We start from the raw sequence: 10,552 nt of genomic DNA on the forward strand, positions 1-10,552 counted from the left end.
AACAAGACGCGAAACCCCGTTTGATCAGATGGATTCTACTCCTCCAAGAGTTCGACATTGAAAGCAAAGACAAAAGAGGAGTAGAAAACACTGCTGCGGATCATCTTTCACGCCTTGAAGACCCAGCTTTGGAGGCAACCAGGGACGAGCAGATCAACGAAAAATTTCCTACAGAATCCTTGGAAATGATGGAAAGCAGACAAGAACCGTGGTATGCCGACTATGCTAATTATTTAGCTAGCGGTATAGTCACCAAAGGATGGCTGCATCATCAAAGAAAGAAATTCTTTGCTGATGTAAAGCATTACTTTTGGGAAGACCCTTATCTTTTCAAAATGTGTGCCGACCAACTCATCCGAAGGTGTGTCCATGGTAATGAAGCACGAAGAATTCTCCGTCATTGTCATGAAGGTCCATACGGAGGGCATCATGGTGCCACTAGTACCGCACGAAAGGTATTTGATTCAGGATTTTATTGGCCAACCATTTACAAAGATGCACAAGATCTTGTAAAGACATGTGACGCTTGCCAAAGATCAGGTAATATTTCTTCCAAAAACGAGATGCCTCAAAACGGCATTCTCGTTTGTGAAATTTTTGATGTGTGGGGACTCGATTTTATGGGACCATTCCCACCGTCAAAAGGAAACAAATATATACTTGTGGCAGTCGATTACTTGTCTAAATGGGCAGAGGCCGAAGCTCTTCCAACAAACGATGGAAGAGTAGTGGTAAAATTTCTGAAAAAGTTATTCTCTCGTTTTGGAACACCAAAAGCTTTGATAAGTGATAGAGGTACCCATTTTTGCAATCATCAACTCGAAAAAATATTAACAAGGTATGGGGTCTATCACCGGGTCTCAACAGCATATCACCCTCAAACAAATGGGCAAGCCGAAGTGACTAACCGAGGTTTAAAACGAATACTTGAAAAAACCGTAGGTTTAAATAAAACGGAATGGGCTGATAAATTAGATGATGCTCTATGGGCTTTTCGAACTGCTTATAAAACCACTATAGGCACAACCCCATATAAGCTCGTCTATGGAAAAAGTTGTCACTTGCCAGTAGAAATAGCTCACAGGGCCTACTGGGCAATAAAAAGTGTAAACTTAGATTTAGAAACTGCAGGTAAAAATCGATTCTGTCAAATGAATGAATTAGACGAATTAAGGAATTATGCATACTCTAACTCCAAAATTTATAAGGAAAGAATGAAAAATTTACACGATAAATATATTAAGTCTAATGAATTTCGGGTAGGAGACCAAGTTCTGTTGTTTAATTCGCGACTTCGATTATTTCCTGGTAAACTAAAATCTAGGTGGTCAGGACCTTTTTCTGTCACCCATGTTTTTCCTCACGGTGCAGTAGAAATTAAAGCTCGAAATGGTATACCATTTAAAGCCAATGGCCAACGGCTAAAACTCTACCGAGGATCCATTGAGGATGAAGAAGAGGAGATCTTGCTTCAAACGGTTAACGAATGAAAAGCACCCACATCATACCCGGTATGTCACAAACAAGCGAGTATACATCGAAACCGGTAAGTCTTCTAACCATGTCTTCGGAAAAATGGGCACTCACACAAGCACTTTTCCTAAAAAAAAATATTTTCAAAACTTTTGCTCGGCACGAGGCCGTGTTCGCTGGACACGGGGCCGTGTCGACGCAACTGTCGGGATAAAACCCCTTTTTCATAACAGTTACCTCATTCCACACGCCCCGTTTTGCCGAAAACGCTCTGATTCAAGGCGATTTTCCGCAGATTTCTGACGTTACTTCCACGTTTAACAACATCAAGGTATGATTCTATCATCATTAATAGTAGGTTAGTTACTTGCATGTAGTTAAACATGAAAGATTTGGGGAAAAATCTAGGGTTCTTCAAGTTCATCCGGATCGAACTTCAAATTTTTGATGTAATCTGTTAGTATTAGTTTAGATTAGTATAATGGGAAGTAAATACACTTGTATTGTTGATGGATTTGTCCGATTTCTCACTAAAACCTCAAACCCTTGTTTTTGAACCAAAAAAGATGAAATTGGAAGGGTAAACTGGTTGTTTTGGGAAAAACGACACTTAGGGTTTCATTTTCGGGGGAAACCGCACCTACTTGGCCAAAAATTTTCAGATTTTCGGGACCGGGACGAAAAATGAAGTTTTTGGGTTACAGACGTCTGGACACGGGGTCGTGCCCACTGAACACGGGGCCGTGTCCAGCCCACTGTTTGCAGTTTCTTTAGAAAATCTCATTGTTTCGCGCTAACTTTTGGTGTATTCTTTCAGATGGCAAAGTTCACAAGGTTCAATGCAAGTGAGCTCGATGCTAGGCAAGATACGAAATACTTCAAACAAGACCAGAGGAGTACCCCAGGCAAGCATGCACGGACCTGTTAACCTTGGTAAACCAGCTGGACCGATTCAACAACATCGTTACGGGACCACTGAGGGTTGCATTGACCACTCGGCTTCGGTCGGTGCATCAATGCACCATGGAGTTCTATAGCACTTTTACCTTCACCTCAAGGTGTGACCCGTTCGACAATGAAGGGGTTGCATTTTGGTGTGGCGGGACAAGGTACTCGATCTCTATGGCTCAGTTTGGAGCAATTGTGGGACTGTACGGGGAAGAGGAATCGGGAAACGAGGAAAACACCGGGGGATTACGAGATTTGGATGAAAATGAACGTCAAGCCGCATGGGCCCAAATCGGTGAAGGAATCTACAACCCTAGCAGCACCAAGAGTACCAAACTGAGGGACCCACTCTATCGCTACATTCACAGGCTCCTCACCTACTCTCTTAGCCAACGTCACGACAGTAGTGGCGTTGTAGGGTTGAAAGATTTGGTTGTCCTTCACTGTATCCACAACCGGAAGCCTCTTGATGTTCCATATCTTCTGTTACGAAACATGCATCTCAACCGCCTTGCTCGTCCTCCAATACCTATCTTCTTTGGAGGATGGGTGTACCGCCTCTTCAAGCACTTCACGCGAATTACAAGGTCCTTTGAAAGAAGCCCATGGTCAGGACGAGTTGACTACCACATTTTCCGAGCCATGAACTTACTTTATGAGGCAGAAGACGGGTCAGTGAGCTTCCAAAGGACGCAAGGCTATGCATGGAACCCGCAGGAGGCCCTAGTTCTTCACGCACCACCTCCCCACTACCAGTATCAACCCCACGATGATCTGGGTCAATCCTCCTCACAGGGAGGCGGTTTTCCTAACTTTCAAAGCTTACATGATCTTTTGCAGGAAAACCTCATGTGTACCAGGAACACCTACAATCTCGCCAACAATACATACCACCGGGTCGGAGCTATTGAACGTAACATCAACGATATACAAGACGATATCAGCAGCATCCGGGAGTATATGGCGGGGCATGGGGATGGAGGTGATGACAACGATGAAGACATGGACTGGGGGGAGCAGGAGCAGGTTGATGGGAAGCCCACAGGTTTAAGTCCCTTTATCTATCGAACAGTTTGTGGCCTGCGTGCCAAGTGTTGAACAATTTACTTTCCTTGACTACTTTTATTTTCCGCTTTATTTTTCTTTTACTTTATGCTTGGAACAATTAACTATGGTAATGTAGGATGTTTGTGTTGCTTGGTGTGGTATTAAGTGATGAAACAGGTACAAACCGAGGCTTAGAGTGCTAAGCCTTAGCACTCATAAGGCCAGGATGGAAAAACCGGAGGAAGGAACCTATTTTTCAGGCTTACAGACTGTCCACACGTGGACGTGTCCAGCCGACACGCCCCCGTGCTCACCTCCCAGACCTGCTGTTTGGGTACTTTTCTGCATGTTTTTGTCAGACATGGGGCCGTGCCTAACCAACACGCCCCCGTGTCCGCCTTCTGTAAGTTTTTATTACTGGCAGTTCACCACAGGGTCGTGTCCAATGAACACGGGGCCGTGTCCAGACTGCCAGTAACATAAATCTTTGCTCTTAACACTATATTACACATCTAATCAACCTAAAAATTTATTTTTGAGACACATTGAGGACAATGTGTAATTTAAGTGTGGGGGGGATGCTAAAACCTTGAAATTTTGCAAATCCTAATAACAAGCCTTACACAAAACTCTATTGGAACCGCTAATCACCCCAAATTTTTTTCAAAAATTTCCATTTTTTTTACTTGTCTAAAGTTTAAGTTGGGAATTCTAAGATTAATAAGGTTATATTTTTATAAATTTACAACCAAGAGCGTCGTGATAAAAAGAACCAACATAAGAAAATTATGAAACGGGCATGACAAGCTTAGTTAAAATTTGATTATATATACTTGATCACATAGAAAAACCCATTCCCACAAAAAGTGAGTTTTGAGCCTTTATTGAGCATACAAATATACATCTTTAGACTAAATGCTCATTTTTTCGTTTCTTGTGTGAATAGCCACTTGGTTCTTACGACTTTAGAACTTGCCACGACGATTCATTCCCGGTCCTTACCAACTTAAACCCAAGTAAGTAAATGATGGAGGCATTAGGACTAACCCTTTTTCTTTCTACACCATTATTTTTCATTTTTTTTACCACCTACCTAAAATCCCCCTAGTTAACCCCTTTGAGCCTAAACCTTTCATTTCTTTACCTTAAAACCCTTTTACCCACCAAAACTCTTTTTATTTTTTTTACCCTTTATTTTAGTGACAGGCTCGGTTTTCGTGTGACTAAAAAAAATGATGAAGTAAGAAATAAACAAACAAAGCTCTTAAAACAAAAAGCTTGTTTGAAGAAATACTTCATTAAGAATAAAAAGTCACTAAAACAAAATGTTTTACGAAAACCGACGCTTTTTACGCTTTTCGCCTTTTTTTTACTAACCACTAACCCACTCACCCACCTTTAGCCCGAGCCTTTACCCAAAAAGTCCTCTTGATATTTACAAAGGTAACAAGTTAAAAAGGAGGAGGATTGATTTCTTGGCAAGCCTATGGTAGGAATAAGTTCCACGCCGCTCTCGAGTGATTCACTAAAAATACACCTTCGGCCGAGTGTGAGTGATTTCTCCCGTGAGGTATGCGAACTTGTATATAAATGGAATTTTAAAAAGGCATGCTATGCCCAAATAAGTAATTTATCCTATGAAACGTTCTAAATAAATCATAATGAATAGGATTGTAAATAAATGAAAATAAAACCAAAAAAATCTTGGATTCCCGACACTCTATGACAAGCCAAAACCTTCTCTTCTACCCATTCCATTTGGGAGTGTAAGCCACGTATTAAAGAGTTTTGCTTGAGGACAAGCAAAAATTCAAGTGTGGGGGTATTTGATGTGTTTAAAATGCAACATATAAATTACATCAAATGAGGCATAAACTAACCCTTTTTAAGTACTAATGTTGGAAAAAGAGTGTTTTTGTATTCCTTTTGTATTTTCAGGATTAGATGAGCTCAAATTCACAAAAGAAGCAAAAAGACAGCTAAATCTAACATAAATACAAGAAAATGAACATAAGTGGATTGCCCGACCCCTCAACAACATCCTCCCAAGCAAAATAGAGAAGGCAGAAGACTGAACACGCCCCGTGCTCAGCCAGCACGGGGCCGTGCCCAAGAAGCAGCAGAAAAGACAAACCCATAGAAGCTTCTATTGCCCACCACGGGGTCGTGCCCAGTGAACACGGGGGCGTGGCGAAAGTACAGCAGGCGCATTAATTGTAATTGCGAATTACAATTAATGAAGAGAGAGAGTGTCAGACAGGCACGGGGCCGTGTCCAGCTGACACGGGGCCGTGCCCAGCCTTCTGTTCAGCCTATAAATAGGAGTGCTTGGTTTCATTGCAACTCATCCCTTGGCACACCACCTCTCTCACACTTCATCCACCACCCACCACCATCACAACACCATCATCCACTACCATCATCCATTGTCCATCATAGAGTGTGTGAGTCGTCTCGGGATCCAAGATTGATCGTAAGAGTTCTTGACAATCAAGGCCATGTTTGCCTAAGTCTCTTACATCACTTGGTGAAAAAAAAGTGTTTAGTTTAATACTTTTTATTATCAATCTTTTTGCACTTTTTATTTGGTTTTGTATTAATGACTTTAATAACTAGTTGCTTATGTTGAAGATGATCTTTCCTTATCGTTTGTCCGTGGTGTCTTGGCATTATTTTACTGTCTATATAAAATAAAAGATTTTCACCATTCATATCTCCACGGTCTATATGGAGGTATGTTGGCTACCTGGTCGGGGGTTAAGGGAACGGTTTGGTAAGGGTCTCGCCCTTGTTCAACATTTAGAGGTCCTGCAAGGGACCTGGGTCAATTTTAGTAGGATCTCCTTCAATGCCCATATGTATTGGATGGCGGGGATCCAAACTCTTTGACCCCCTCATAAGTTAACTACTATTAATACTATAACCCGGCTATTTAGGACTGTATCCCTGCTGACTCAGACTACTTAGTCGAGGGTAACGTCACCGCCAAAAGCGGGGCCTACCATAATTTGCATTAATAACTTAATTCATTATCTTCCAATAATCCAACCCTTTAGGATTGTATCCTTGCTGACTCAAACTACTGGGCTGAGGGTAACGTCGCCTTCAAAAGAGGGGCCTACTACAATAACCAAGATAATCTCTTAAACAAGTGCAAAAGTGCGAAAATAATCAAAGGTTATACTAATACACGAGTCGGATCCAAGTGATTCATCTTGTCTATCTGTTTTTATTTTTATTTTATTTTTCAGCATTTAATTAGTTTTTATTTCTCTTAGTTTAAAAATCTTTTCTAACATTTTGATTTGATTAGACGTTGAGGATAAACCGGTACTAAAAGCTCTTGTGTCCTTGGACGACCTCGGTATCTTACCAACACTATACTACGTCCACGATGGGTGCACTTGCCCATATGTGTATTTAGTGTTAGTAAATATAGTGTTTTATAAATTTAAAACTTGGCTAAAAGTGTAAAAAGGCTTAAATTATACATCAAAAATATATTACACCTAACGCACATCAGCATCGCCCTCAGCAAGCTGATGAAACAATAAAATCGATAGTCGCTGCTGTTGTAACAAAAAGATCCTCTAAAGGGGACACACCGAAAGTCGAAGCCGTCATCTCTTTGCGTATACGGAAGTATCGACCTGAGCTCTCACGGCCCTCGCATCTTACCCTTTACAGATATCATCTGTGGTATACTCACCTGTAAGACTGAATATTGGGATCTGGATACGGGAGTATATTCAAGTAGTGGGACACACGAATAAGTCTAAGTAATTAAGACACTAATTGCATATCTCGAAACAGTTGAAATTTGTGTGAAAATTTAAAAGGACAAACATACTGACAATCTAGGTGAATTGTTTAGAGCTTAAAATGAAATCTAGCTTAACGGTGCTAGTAATTTGTCTTAAAAACTGATATGATCCTCTTGCACGAACTCACAAAAATATTGTTTGTACAGATTTCATTTATGCATTTAAAATTCTGTTTCTGATTTATGTTTCATATTTTTTTTGAAAAATCCAAAAAGATTTTCGACAACTGATGTTGAAAAGCTGATATTCAAAATCTCAAAGGCTAAACATGATGAACAGATGGTTTGGTTAATTGGTTTGAAATGTTTAAGATGATTCATTAAGTTGAATCAGATTTTGAAATGTTTCAAAGTTTGTTAAGTTTTAAATGTGAAAATTCTCGAATGTTTAGTTGATTCATTAAATTGAATCACAACATGGTTTGTTGTAATAGAGTGTTTGAGTTGTGCAGGTGTTTGAGCTGAACAGGGATAAAGCCAGGATTCGGTTTAAAGGCAAAATCTAATTTCAGACAGTATACCCAGCATGATGATAGGGAGAGTCTGACGAACAAATTCCAGACAGCAATCCTAGCATGATGAGAGGAAGAGTCTGATGAAATTAGAGCCAAAGAGAGATCCTGGAACATCATTTATGCAGACCGATCAAGATTGAAGAGTTAACATGTTGAAGACTCTCACTGAAGATTCCGTCAACATTCAAGGGGGAGTCTGTTGGTGCAGTTGTCGGTCGACTACATCTTCGTTTGAGTCTTAGGATAGGATTGTTTGTACAATGCACGGAAATCAAGAAAACACGTTTTAGTGTTGATTTCACTCATAATGACACCTGGTCATATGAGCGAAATCATCAACAACTTGATTTCGCTTATTGTGTCATTTAAGGTGATTTCACTTATTTGGTCATGTATGATTTCGCTCATGTGGACCTTGTGTCTCTTGGGGAGAAATCTCAGCACTATATATAGGTGTCATGAGCGAAATCACATAGTAGTAGTCTTGTTTCCGACGGCGAAGCTCCGTCGAAGTGTCTTCGCATCTGTAACAGCTTTCTGATCAATACAAGAGACAATTAATAGTGAATCCAAGCTAAACGAAGACCGAATCAATGAATTCCACCTCTGATTCAGTCTGAGCACTCTTCTGATCGACTCATTAGGTCGTTTCACGATCCTACACTTCTGACATTGCTGAGAAAGGAAAAGCTTTATGCTAAATTCTCAAAATGCGAATTCTGGTTGCAAGAAGTGCAATTCCTTGGACATTTGGTTAATCATGAAGGAATTCATGTGGATCCCACAAAGATCGAGGCGATTACCAAATGGAAAGTCCCTGAGTCACCAAAGGAAGTAAGAAGTTTTCTTGGACTGGCAGGATATTATAGACGTTTTATTCAAGATTTCTCTAGAATAGTCATTCCATTAACCAAACTAACCTGCAAATCAGTTAAGTTTGAATGGGGACCAAAACAGGAGGAAGCCTTTAGGATTTTAAAGCAAAGGTTAACCAATGCACCGATACTCGCGTTACCAGAAGGAACTGAAGACTTTATAGTCTATTGTGACGCATCTAAGTTAGGATACGATGTGTGCTGATGCAACATCAAAAGGTTATAGCTTATGCCTCTAGACAGCTTAAGAAACATGAAGAGAATTATACAACCCATGATCTAGAGTTAAGAGTTATAGTCTTTGCCCTTAAGATTTGGAGACATTATCTTTATGGTAGTAGGTTTGTTATATTTACAGATCATAAGAGCTTAAGATATGTTTTTGGGCAAAATGAATTAAATATGAGACAGAGACGTTGGATGGAAATCCTTAGTGATTATGATTGTGATATCCAGTATCATGCAGGAAAAGCTAATATAGTAGCTGATGCTTTAAGTAGAAAGTATCATGAAAAGCCAAAACGAGTATGCTCTCCCAGATTAAATCTGTAGATAGATTTAAATGAGCAAATTAGAGAGGTACAGGAAACAACAATCAAGGACGATGCTGAAAATTTAAAAGGAATGATTAAGGAATTAAAACAAGGAGCAGATGGAATTTGGAGATTCCATAAGAAAAGGATCTGGATACCTATTTAAAGGAACTTACGAAACCAAATTCTAGAAGAAGCCCATAAGTCTAAGTATACGATACATCCTGGTAGTGATAAGATGTATCAAGATTTAAGGAAGAATTTCTGGTGGATAGGAATGAAAAAGGATATAGCAAACTATGTTGCTAAATGTCTAACCTATTCACAGGTTAAAGTTGAACATCAGAAACCTTCAGGGTTATTGCAACAATTAGAGATGCCAATCTGGAAATGGGAATTGATAACGATGGATTTTGTTACCAAATTACCCAAGACATGAAAAGGTAATGATACAATCTGGGTGATTGTAGACAGATTAATCAAATCTGCTCATTTCTTACCAATGAAGGAAACTTTCAGTATGGAACAGTTAGCCAAGTTATATGTAAATGAAATAGTTTCATTAGATGGAACTCCTTTATCTATTGTGTCTGATAGAGATAGCCGTTTTACATCTCATTTTTGGACAAGTTTCCAAAAAGCAATGGGAACCCGGTTAAATCTAAGCACAACTTATCATCCTCAAACGGACGCACAAAGCGAAAGGACAATTCAGACAATGGAAGATATGCTTAGAGCCTGTGTAATTGATTTTGGAAGAAATTGGGACGATCATTTACCATTAATAGAATTTTCCTACAACAACAACTATCATACCAGCATCAATGCTGCACCGTTTGAAGCACTTTATGGATGAAAGTGCCGAACTCCAGTCTGTTGGGTAGAAATTGGAGAAAAGCAATTATCTGGGCCAGAGATATTGCAAGAAACAACAGATATAATTATTCAAGTCAAGGAAAGACTAAAAGAAGCACGAGATCGTCAAAAGAGTTATGCAGATAACAGACGAAAACCATTGGAATTTCAAGTTGGAGATAAGGTATTATTAAAAGTTTCTCCATGGAAAGGAGTAGTCAGATTCGTTAAAAGAGGAAAGCTAAGCCCAAGGTATGTCAGACCTTTTGAGATTATCAAAAGAATAGGACCAGTAGCTTATCAGCTACAATTTCCAGAGGAAACGACAGGAATACATGATGTGTTTCATGTATGTAATCTCAAGAAATACTTAGCAGACGAATCACTAATATACATCTTCAGGATATAGAGGTAAATGAAAAGCTTAAGTTTGTAGAGAAACCCATTCAGATTGAAGATAGAAAGATCAAGAATCTCAAACAC

Source organism: Helianthus annuus, chromosome 4, assembly GCF_002127325.2.
Source record: "Helianthus annuus cultivar XRQ/B chromosome 4, HanXRQr2.0-SUNRISE, whole genome shotgun sequence".
In the NCBI taxonomy this organism is placed as follows: Eukaryota; Viridiplantae; Streptophyta; class Magnoliopsida; order Asterales; family Asteraceae; genus Helianthus; species Helianthus annuus.